The sequence below is a fragment of the Oncorhynchus nerka genome, linkage group LG3, assembly GCF_034236695.1.
Source record: "Oncorhynchus nerka isolate Pitt River linkage group LG3, Oner_Uvic_2.0, whole genome shotgun sequence".
Lineage (NCBI taxonomy): Eukaryota > Metazoa > Chordata > Actinopteri > Salmoniformes > Salmonidae > Oncorhynchus > Oncorhynchus nerka.
The window spans coordinates 8855643-8868131 of record NC_088398.1 but is presented as its reverse complement, the minus strand read 5'-3'; the positions used below and the strand labels follow the sequence as shown (position 1 = coordinate 8868131).

Below are 12489 nucleotides of genomic sequence, written 5' to 3'. Positions count from 1 at the left end.
GTATAAGATGGATGTCTTTGTATAATGGACTTCAGAACGTTCTCGTGAATAAACTGTACTATCTTTTGCATAAGCTGAGTCTTTGCCTAATTATTATTATACCTATGGTCTTACAAACCTCGGGGATTGGTCAAAGCTATTGATTTTTAGTTATTATCATTGGGATTGAAAATTCTCATAACAGCTTGGTCCTTCGAAGCCGGATTTCAATACCTGTTTTCTGTCGTCCCGTGGGAGCGCCGAAAACCGTGCACGGACGGATCAGAGATCCATAAGTTAAAGACCTGACCTCTGGAAATTGAGGTTCCATTTCAGGCCGGTGGCAAACTGGTACGCGACAAAAAACGGTGACGAAATCCAACCAACTTTGAAACCTCAGCTGCAAAAAATAAGGTCTGTGCTTTTTATTCACGGATATACAGGGGATAATATCTGTATGATTGCATTAAATGAGGTAAAGGCTGTATGATTGCATTAAATGAGGTAAAGGCTGTATGATTGCATTAAATGAGGTAAAGGCTGTATGATTGCAATGAGGTAAAGGCTGTATGATTGCATTAAATGAGGTAAAGGCTGTATGATTGCAATGAGGTAAAGGCTGTATGATTGCAATGAGGTAAAGGCTGTATGATTGCAATGAGGTAAAGGCTGTATGATTGCATTAAATGAGGTAAAGGCTGTATGATTACATTAAATGAGGTAAAGGCTGTATGATTGCATTAAATGAGGTAAAGGGGTATGATTGCATTAAATGAGGTAAAGGCTGTATGATTGCATTAAATGAGGTAAAGGCTGTATGATTACCTTAAATGAGGTAAAGGCTGTATGATTGCATTAAATGAGGTAAAGGAAGGGGATGCAGGAATTAACCGGAGATGAGTAAAGGATTTTAATGTATTCTGGGTGTTAGACCCTAAAATCTCAGAACGAGTTTATATCTGGTGACCGACCTGTCTTTAGAATTTTGTGTGGAGAAAAATGTTTTAAAGGGAACCAAGTATTCCATGCAAATGGAAGACAGGAATCAGTTGTATATTCAACAATGAAGCAGGGTCCGTAATGACCCTGGGCAACTGTGGCCACTGCCGATTTAAAATAGCTTATGCTGAGACCTTAAACGTACAATAGGGTCAGAAGACGTAGGCAGAAAAACATTCATTGGAAGGTGAAATATAAGAGAGGAGGTCAGAGACATGATTCTATTAATATAGGTCACCTGTCTAAATACGTTTAAATAGAAGAAGGGGAGAGTCAGATCTTTAGGAGGCGCACAGCTAGGTCTGATTATCCATTGAAGAAGGGAAGCCTAATATAGCGGAGTGAGATACGAGATATTAACGAGTCAAAATCACAAGGAACAACAAAACAATAGGCTGCTAACTAGGGCCTTACGACCTCTGGAAAATAGCTTATGAGACGCGTGTGAGACCTAATAACTTATCAAAAGTCACAATAGTAATTATTCCTAAATACTGAGTAGGAGATAGAGAGAGTGAAAAAAGTCAAGAGAGGAAAGGAAAAGGGGACATACAGAGAGAAAGAGAGAGTAAGGAGAACCATCGGTGGAGAAATGCCTGGCCCTTTAAATTAGGGCTATTTTCTGGGAATTGTCTTGGTAGTACGTGCCTGATTTAACGACTACAGACAATTATAAATAGGGTTATTTGCGAGGAGTCTCCGTCATTTCAATGGTGTTGGTGGTCCAGTGGTAGAATTCTTGCCTACGACTTGGGTTCGTATCCCAGCCTATGCACCAATTACCTAAAATCTGGGTTTCTGATTGTAATTCAACTATTGGTATGTTTGCCTGGAAAGATATGGTTGTTAGTGTTTGTTTAAGGGATAAATTGAACATTCTAATAGATTGTTTAGGTTAAATTGAAAGACTAATTCATTCAAAATAATAGCGAGGCGATTTCGATGTAATATGTTGTCTGTTGCCTAAATGGTCTGCTGGAATAAAGTATTGAGAATAGGAGTCGTATTTAAATAACTGAATCACAGAAAATGGCGATAGAGTTGTGCCCACCAAAATGTTTTTTATTCTTATGGATTGACTGATGTATGTAATACATTTAGCGAATTACATGTTACTTTTAAGACTTGGACATTTCATAAGTGGGAAGCCAAAAGAGAAGAGAAAGTTTAAAAGTTTGGTTTTACTCTTACGATGGAGCTAAGGCAGAACGTTGTTTGAGTAGGGGTTATGTTTTCACCTCGCTGGGCTATATTTGGCTGTGAGGGATTCAGGTCTGAATAGTTAAAACTTTTACGATTCGTGATAGTTTCTGATTATTGTTTTTTATTTTATTGTTATGTAATACCAGTGAATTTGAGCAGGAAGTTAATATATTCTAACATTATAATCTGTTTCCATTACGTAGAACAAAAGCAGATTGACTGAAGGTGAGAGTCATCTCTCATGGCGGACCTTGTGGATCTGCTGCCATAAGGTTAGGGTTTTCTGTTCAACAAAACTAATGATTGGAGGAGTACAATGGAATTATCATTATTATTAGGTTTTGTTTGTGGTCAACATTTGGGTTTCTGAATCGGTGTAGTATAATGAAATGCTGACCAAGTGGTTGTATTTTTTTCTGGGAAAAGGAGTGTTTCTTTGTCTCTCTTTGGAATGTTTCCTAGAGTCACGACCGGGAGGTCCGTGGGGCGACGCACAATTGGTCTTGCGTCATCCAGGTTAGGGAAGGCCGGTAGGGATGTCCTTGTCTCATTGCGCACCAGCGACTCCTGTGGCAGGCCGGGCACAGTGCGTGCTAACCAAGGTTGCCAGGTGCACAGTGTTTCCTCCGACACATTGGTCCAGCTGGCTTCTGGGTTGGATGCGCGCTGTGTTAAGAAGCAGTGCGGCTGGTTGGGTTGTGTATCGGAGGACGTATGACCTTCAACCTTCGTCTCTCCCGAGCCGTACAGGAGTTGTAGCGATGAGACAAGATAGTAGCTACTAAAAACAATTGGATACCACGAAATTGGGGAGAAAAAGGGGTCAAATTCAAACAAACAAAAAAAGGTCATATTATCCCTAGAGTTGGTTTACTAGGATCTATTTCTTTAAATACGACTTTTTAGCTAATCAGGTAGAACAAAAATAATGCCAGAGTTAGGGACCAGAACAGCAGAACTAGCAGAACACACGAGAAGACTGTTTACTAACCAAACCCGTATGTCCAAGATTTTGTGTCCGACAGGTGAATTAAAGGAGAAGGTGATTCACTCAATCCAACCAGGAGACTGAGAAGAATAGACTGGAAGCAGCCCCGTTGGGAAGGCCCATAAACCACCGCCTTTGCCATTAGAATAGCTGAGAGAGTCACTTGGGTCCACGTTACCCACTGCAAGAAGGTGTGTACACATATGAGCACTGCTGACCACACACAGAGTTAGGAACCGGGTACCAACAGGGTCCGGGGGTTACCTCCTTAACGAAGATTTCCTATCCCGACCGTTCATCACTGTGTGTGCTCCTAGAAGTGTGAGTATGGGGTGGTACCTTGCAGACAGACTAAGGGCAGGAGAGGGTTGGCGGTTTTAGGGACTCTGAGCTGCATCATATTCATTAAGTACCACCGCATATGTTCAATTGGTCGGATTACCAGAATATAGTTCATTTCCCCCCACCTTCTGATGTTCCCAGAATCTCCATGTTAACCAAGGGTTTTGCAAATGTAACATCAGTAGGGTAGAGAGAGGAAAAGGGGGGGAAGAGGTATTTATGACTGTCATAAACCTACCCCCAGGCCAACGTCATGACACCCTGTTTTGTCTACAATATCTAACACATCTCTCAGACTGTTTCTTTATAAGAGGCAGAGACTAGAACAGAAATGTGGAACAATATTAAACCTTATAATGCATATATATTGTTAATCTGTGGTCCAGGACCCTGTAAATGTAGTGAGAGAGGGTCTTATAGCCCTCCCATTCTATTAATACAACATAAGCATAATCAATTATTATAATACATCAATCATTTGGTGCAGCCCCTATCATGACCCCAAGGTGAATCCCATCAGAACTCTAGAGCTCTGTCAGAGTGACCATCGAGTTCTTGGTGACCTCACTGACTAAGGCCCTTCTCCCCCGATTGTTCAGTTTGGCCGGGCGGCCAGCTCTAGGAAGTGTCTTGGTGGTTTCAAACTTCTTCCATTTAATAATGATGGAGGCCACTGGGTTCTTGGGGACCTTCAATGTTGCAGAACGTTTTTGGTACCTTCCCCAGATCTGTGCATCGACACAAACCTGTCTCTGAGCTCTACGGACAATTTGACCTCATGGCTTGGTTTTTGCTCTGACATTCACTGTGGGACCTTATATAGACAGGTGTTGCCTTTCCAAATCACGTCAAATCATTTGAATTGACCACAGGTGGACTCCAATCAAGTTATAGAAACATCTCAAGGGTGATCAATGGAAACAGGATACACCTGAGCACAATTTTGAGTGTCATAGCAAAGGGTCTGAATACTTGTGTAAATATGGTATTTCAGTTTTTAATTTTTAATACATTAATAAATAATAAATGTGTCTTTATGGGGTATGTTTTTTTTCGCTTTGTCATTATGGGGTATTGTGATGTCATTATGGGGTATTGTATGTAGATTGATGAGGAAGATTTTTTATGTAATCCATTTTAGAATAAGGCTGTAACGTAACAAAATGTCAAGGGGTATGAATACTTTCCGAAGGCACTTTAAGACATCTAACAGGGTTTGTTTCCAACGTTTGACTATATTTTACATTTTTAGTCATATAGCAGACACTCTTAACCAGAAAGACTTACAGGAAAGATGAGTGTTAAGTGCCTTGCTCAAGGGCACATGGACCAGATTTGTCACCTAGTCGGCTTGGGTATTCGAACCAGCAACATTTCGGGGCCACTTAATGTCTAGCCCGTATATAAAGACTTTCTCCATTCTGACATGTCTTGGTCCCTCCACTTACTTTGTACCTTCTCTCTCAACTATCTCTGACCCCTCTCTCTCTTTCTTCTAACGCGGCCCCCACTCTCTCTTTTTTTTCTCCCTCTTTCTCTGTACTCAGCTGGTGGGCCAGCCAGGAGGCATGGCGTGCGTTAGAAGAGGATAATCTGTTCTTTCTCTATTCCATTTCCATTTCAATTCCTCGTTCACAGCTGGAACCAGGGCACTTTGCATGCAGATGAGCTGAGGAGATGATTCTCTTGGAAAGCAGAAGCAGACACAAGGAGGGGCACGAGATGAAGAGGAGGATGAAGAGGAGGAAGAAGAGAAAGACGAGGAGGAGAGGGTGAGTGGCAGGGCCAAGGGGGTGACCCTGTCCTGACAGGAAGATTATGTCAGTGTGTAAATTTACTCAATGCTCATTGATTACAGTATTTTCCCTCTACAAAGAGGATTTGGTTCCATGGTTCCCGCCACACACCGCCTCACAGATTGAGATGTACTGTAAGGTCTATACAGTGTGGCTGCATTCATCAGTGCTTTGTCATCACATATACTGACAGTGATGATTAATGACCACGGGTTCATGTGTCAGGGCATGACATAACAGCTAGGCCACTGTTGCTGACAGTGAGGAAGTGAGTGAGACATGAGTGGTGTTTGGGGTGAATGGGGTGGTGTATGCGGGTGGTTTGAGGTGACTTGGAGCACAGAGAGTTGGACTGTTACCGGATCTATTATCGGAATCTATAGGACACACACAGCCAACCACAGACTATAGCTTCACTCCCTCACACACACACACACACACACACACACACACACACACACACACACACACACACACACACACACACACACACACACACACACACACACACACACACACACACACACACACACACACACACACACACGCATGCGGCACAGCAGACACTCAGGTTTCAGTTGTAGCCCGTGCCTAGACATACCATCTGCTGTCAGTTGATTATACTAACATGTATTGATTTGGACTGTCAAAACGTTACCCTGACCTGAAGAGGGGGTGACCTTGTCCTAAAGGGGGTGACCCTGTCCTAAAGGGGGGTACCCTGTCCTAAAGGGGGGGACCCTGTCCTAAAGAGGGGCCCCCTGTCCTAAAGAGGGGGGGACCATGCATAACCCTGACCAGCAAACTCTTTTCATGTCTTTTTATTTTTTTCATTTACATTATCTCTCTGTCCTTATGATCCTTCTCTCTCTCTTTCCCTCTGTCATTCTCTCCGTCATTCTCTCTCTGGTATAATGGCCGCAGTGACTCAGCAGTGAGGAAAAAAGGACCGTGACTCACGCACAATGACATGGGTGTTGGAGAGTAGGCATAATACAACTCTTTGTGGTCCGAAAGGGAGGGGGGGGGGTCAAATGTGTGTGTGTGTTGTGTGCATGTATCTGTGGCTGTCAGCTGTAAGTGAAAGCCCAGCTCTAACATTGTGGAGCAGTCTGGCATTGGGCACCCCAGTCAGTCAAGGTTATAGAGGCTAGCAGACTCTCTGACTGGCTGGCGTGTGCTCGGCTGCCAAGGAAAGCTAGGCGGGTAGCTAACGTGCCCGTTTATCACACCGCTGTGGCAGACCATGTGCGCCGGCCATCACATTATAGCTGATTCACCCAGTTTTGTAGCTTCTGTATACTAAATGTCTGCACTGTTCCTTTTCATTTAGAAACAAGAACTGCAGTAGGGAAGGGTTAGGCTAAACCTTTCATTTAGAAACAAGAACTGTAATAGGGAAGGGTTAGGCTAAACCTTTCATTTAGAAACAAGAACTGTAATAGGGAAGGGTTAGGCTAAACCTTTCATTTAGAAACAAGAACTGAAATAGGGAAGGGTTCGGCTAAACCTTTCATTTAGAAAAAAGAACTGCAGTAGGGAAGGGTTAGGCTAAACCTTTCATTTAGAAACAAGAACTGTAATAGGGAAGGGTTAGGCTAAAAATTTCATTTAGAAACAAGAACTGTAATAAGGAAGGGTTCGGCTAAACCTTTCATTTAGAAACAAGAACTGCAGTAGGGAAGGGTTAGGCTAAACCTTTCATTTAGAAACAAGAACTGTAATAGGGAAGGGTTAGGCTAAACCTTTCATTTAGAAACAAGAACTGTAATAGGGAAGGGTTAGGCTAAACCTTTCATTTAGAAACAAGAACTGCAGTAGGGAAGGGTTAGGCTAAACCTTTCATTTAGAAACAAGAACTGCAGTAGGGAAGGGTTAAAACCTTTCATTTAGAAACAAGAACTGCAGTAGGGAAGGGTTAGGCTAAACCTTTCATTTAGAAACAAGAACTGCAGTAGGGAAGGGTTAGGCTAAACCTTTCATTTAGAAACAAGAACTGTAATAGGGAAGGGTTAGGCTAAACCTTTCATTTAGAAACATGAACTGCAGTAGGGAAGGGTTATGCTAAACCTTTAATTTAGAAACAAGAACTGCAGTAGGGAAGGGTTAGGCTAAACCTTTCATTTAGAAACATGAACTGCAGTAGGGAAGGGTTAGGCTAAACCTTTCATTTAGAAACAAGAACTGTAATAGGGAAGGGTTAGGCTAAACCTTTCATTTAGAAACAAGAACTGCAGTAGGGAAGGGTTAGGCTAAACCTTTCATTTAGAAACAAGAACTGCAGTAGGGAAGGGTTAGGCTAAACCTTTCATTTAGAAACAAGAACTGTAATAGGGAAGGGTTAGGCTAAACCTTTCATTTAGAAACAAGAACTGTAATAGGGAAGGGTTAGGCTAAACCTTTCATTTAGAAACAAGAACTGTAATAGGGAAGGGTTAGGCTAAACCTTTCATTTAGAAACAAGAACTGTAATAGGGAAGGGTTAGGCTAAACCTTTCATTTAGAAACAAGAACTGTAATAGGGAAGGGTTAGGCTAAACCTTTCATTTAGAAACAAGAACTGTAATAGGGAAGGGTTCGGCTAAACCTTTCATTTAGAAACAAGAACTGCAATAGGGAAGGGTTAGGCTAAACCTTTCATTTAGAAACAAGAACTGTAATAGGGAAGGGTTAGGCTAAACCTTTCATTTAGAAACAAGAACTGTAATAGGGAAGGGTTAGGCTAAACCTTTCATTTAGAAACAAGAACTGTAATAGGGAAGGTTAGGCTAAACCTTTCATTTAGAAACAAGAACTGCAGTAGGGAAGGGTTAGGCTAAACCTTTCATTTAGAAACAAGAACTGTAATAGGGAAGGGTTAGGCTAAACCTTTCATTTAGAAACAAGAACTGTAATAGGGAAGGGTTAGGCTAAACCTTTCATTTAGAAACAAGAACTGTAATAGGGAAGGGTTAGGCTAAACCTTTCATTTAGAAACAAGAACTGTTAGGGAAGGGTTAGGCTAAACCTTTCATTTAGAAACAAGAACTGTAATAGGGAAGGGTTAGGCTAAACCTTTCATTTAGAAACAAGAACTGTAATAGGGAAGGGTTAGGCTAAACCTTTCATTTAGAAACAAGAACTGTAATAGGGAAGGGTTAGGCTAAACCTTTCATTTAGAAACAAGAACTGTAATAGGGAAGGGTTAGGCTAAACCTTTCATTTAGAAACAAGAACTGTAATAGGGAAGGGTTAGGCTAAACCTTTCATTTAGAAACAAGAACTGTAATAGGGAAGGGTTAGGCTAAACCTTTCATTTAGAAACAAGAACTGTAATAGGGAAGGGTTAGGCTAAACCTTTCATTTAGAAACAAGAACTGTAATAGGGAAGGGTTAGGCTAAACCTTTCATTTAGAAACAAGAACTGCAGTAGGGAAGGGTTAGGCTAAACCTTTCATTTAGAAACAAGAACTGTAATAGGGAAGGGTTAGGCTAAACCTTTCATTTAGAAACAAGAACTGTAATAGGGAAGGGTTAGGCTAAACCTTTCATTTAGAAACAAGAACTGTAATAGGGAAGGGTTAGGCTAAACCTTTCATTTAGAAACAAGAACTGTAATAGGGAAGGGTTAGGCTAAACCTTTCATTTAGAAACAAGAACTGTAATAGGGAAGGGTTAGGCTAAACCTTTCATTTAGAAACAAGAACTGCAGTAGGGAAGGGTTAGGCTAAACCTTTCATTTAGAAACAAGAACTGTAATAGGGAAGGGTTAGGCTAAACCTTTCATTTAGAAACAAGAACTGCAGTAGGGAAGGGTTAGGCTAAACCTTTCATTTAGAAACAAAACTGTAGTAGGGAAGGGTTAGGCTAAACCTTTCATTTAGAAACAAGAACTGTAATAGGGAATGGTTAGGCTAAACCTTTCATTTAGAAACAAGAACTGTAATAGGGAAGGGTTAGGCTAAACCTTTCATTTAGAAACAAGAACTGTAATAGGGAAGGGTTAGGCTAAACCTTTCATTTAGAAACAAGAACTGCAGTAGGGAAGGGTTAGGCTAAACCTTTCATTTAGAAACAAGAACTGCAGTAGGGAAGGGTTAGGCTAAACCTTTCATTTAGAAACAAGAACTGTAATAGGGAAGGGTTAGGCTAAACCTTTCATTTAGAAACAAGAACTGTAATAGGGAAGGGTTAGGCTAAACCTTTCATTTAGAAACAAGAACTGTAATAGGGAAGGGTTAGGCTAAACCTTTCATTTAGAAACAAGAACTGTAATAGGGAAGGGTTAGGCTAAACCTTTCATTTAGAAACAAGAACTGCAGTAGGGAAGGGTTAGGCTAAACCTTTCATTTAGAAACAAGAACTGCAGTAGGGAAGGGTTAGGCTAAACCTTTCATTTAGAAACAAGAACTGTAATAGGGAAGGGTTAGGCTAAACCTTTCATTTAGAAACAAGAACTGTAATAGGGAAGGGTTAGGCTAAACCTTTCATTTAGAAACAAGAACTGCAATAGGGAAGGGTTAGGCTAAACCTTTCATTTAGAAACAAGAACTGTAATAGGGAAGGGTTCGGCTAAACCTTTCATTTAGAAACAAGAACTGCAATAGGGAAGGGTTAGGCTAAACCTTTCATTTAGAAACAAGAACTGTAATAGGGAAGGGTTAGGCTAAACCTTTCATTTAGAAACAAGAACTGTAATAGGGAAGGGTTAGGCTAAACCTTTCATTTAGAAACAAGAACTGCAATAGGGAAGGGTTAGGCTAAACCTTTCATTTAGAAACAAGAACTGCAGTAGGGAAGGGTTAGCTAAACCTTTCATTTAGAAACAAGAACTGTAATAGGGAAGGGTTAGGCTAAACCTTTCATTTAGAAACAAGAACTGTAATAGGGAAGGGTTAGGCTAAACCTTTTCATTTAGAAACAAGAACTGTAATAGGGAAGGGTTAGGCTAAACCTTTCATTTAGAAACAAGAACTGTAATAGGGAAGGGTTAGGCTAAACCTTTCATTTAGAAACAAGAACTGTAATAGGGAAGGGTTAGGCTAAACCTTTCATTTAGAAACAAGAACTGTAATAGGGAAGGGTTAGGCTAAACCTTTCATTTAGAAACAAGAACTGTAATAGGGAAGGGTTAGGCTAAACCTTTCATTTAGAAACAAGAACTGTAATAGGGAAGGGTTAGGCTAAACCTTTCATTTAGAAACAAGAACTGTAATAGGGAAGGGTTAGGCTAAACCTTTCATTTAGAAACAAGAACGCAGTAGGGAAGGGTTAGGCTAAACCTTTCATTTAGAAACAAGAACTGTAATAGGGAAGGGTTAGGCTAAACCTTTCATTTAGAAACAAGAACTGTAATAGGGAAGGGTTAGGCTAAACCTTTCATTTAGGGAAACAAACCTTTCATTTAGAAACAAGAACTGTAATAGGAAGGGTTAGGGAAACAAGAACTGGTAGGGAAGGGTTAGGCTAAACCTTTCATTTAGAAACAAGAACTGCAATAGGGAAGGGTTAGGCTAAACCTTTCATTTAGAAACAAGAACTGCAGTAGGGAAGGGTTAGGCTAAACCTTTCATTTAGAAACAAGAACTGTAATAGGGAAGGGTTAGGCTAAACCTTTCATTTAGAAACAAGAACTGTAATAGGGAAGGGTTAGGCTAAACCTTTCATTTAGAAACAAGAACTGCAGTAGGGAAGGGTTAGGCTAAACCTTTCATTTAGAAACAAGAACTGTAATAGGGAAGGGTTAGGCTAAACCTTTCATTTAGAAACAAGAACTGTAATAGGGAAGGGTTAGGCTAAACCTTTCATTTAGAAACAAGAACTGCAATAGGGAAGGGTTAGGCTAAACCTTTCATTTAGAAACAAGAACTGTTTAGGCTAAACCTTTCATTTAGAAACAAGAACTGTAATAGGGAAGGGTTAGGCTAAACCTTTCATTTAGAAACAAGAACTGTAGTAGGGAAGGGTTAGGCTAAACCTTTCATTTAGAAACAAGAACTGCAGTAGGGAAGGGTTAGGCTAAACCTTTCATTTAGAAACAAGAACTGTAATAGGGAAGGGTTAGGCTAAACCTTTCATTTAGAAACAAGAACTGTAATAGGGAAGGGTTAGGCTAAACCTTTCATTTAGAAACAAGAACTGTAATAGGGAAGGGTTAGGCTAAACCTTTCATTTAGAAACAAGAACTGCAGTAGGGAAGGGTTAGGCTAAACCTTTCATTTAGAAACAAGAACTGTAATAGGGAAGGGTTAGGCTAAACCTTTCATTTAGAAACAAGAACTGTAATAGGGAAGGGTTAGGCTAAACCTTTCATTTAGAAACATTGTAATAGGGAAGGGTTAGGCTAAACCTTTCATTTAGAAACAAGAACTGTAATAGGGAAGGGTTAGGCTAAACCTTTCATTTAGAAACAAGAACTGCAGTAGGGAAGGGTTAGGCTAAACCTTTCATTTAGAAACAAGAACTGTAATAGGGAAGGGTTAGGCTAAACCTTTCATTTAGAAACAAGAACTGCAGTAGGGAAGGGTTAGGCTAAACCTTTCATTTAGAAACAAGAACTGTAATAGGGAAGGGTTAGGCTAAACCTTTCATTTAGAAACAAGAACTGCAGTAGGGAAGGGTTAGGCTAAACCTTTCATTTAGAAACAAGAACTGCAGTAGGGAAGGGTTAGGCTAAACCTTTCATTTAGAAACAAGAACTGTAATAGGGAAGGGTTAGGCTAAACCTTTAATAGGGAAGGGTTAGGCTAAACCTTTCATTTAGAAACAAGAACTGCAGTAGGGAAGGGTTAGGCTAAACCTTTCATTTAGAAACAAGAACTGTAATAGGGAAGGGTTAGGCTAAACCTTTCATTTAGAAACAAGAACTGCAATAGGGAAGGGTTAGGAAACAAGAACTGCAATAGGGAAGGGTTAGGCTAAACCTTTCATTTAGAAACAAGAACTGCAGTAGGGAAGGGTTAGGCTAAACCTTTCATTTAGAAACAAGAACTGCAGTAGGGAAGGGTTAGGCTAAACCTTTCATTTAGAAACAAGAACTGCAGTAGGGAAGGGTTAGGCTAAACCTTTCATTTAGAAACAAGAACTGCAGTAGGGAAGGGTTAGGCTAAACCTTTCATTTAGAAACAAGAACTGTAATAGGGAAGGGTTAGGCTAAACCTTTCATTTAGAAACAAGAACTGTAATAGGGAAGGGTTAGGCTAA

At 40.4% G+C, this 12489-nt stretch overlaps 1 protein-coding gene across 1 annotated transcript in view; it reads left to right on the top strand.

Moving 5' to 3' along the window:
* Nucleotides 1-5107: 5107 nt before the first annotated feature.
* The window catches only part of LOC115101946 (basal cell adhesion molecule-like), a 206667-nt gene continuing 199285 nt past the window's right edge, over nucleotides 5108-12489 (top strand). Inside the window, exon 1 of the mRNA XM_065008009.1 lies at nucleotides 5108-5283. The gene's annotated coding sequence lies outside the window, so the exon portion shown is untranslated. The remainder of the gene's footprint in view (nucleotides 5284-12489) is intronic.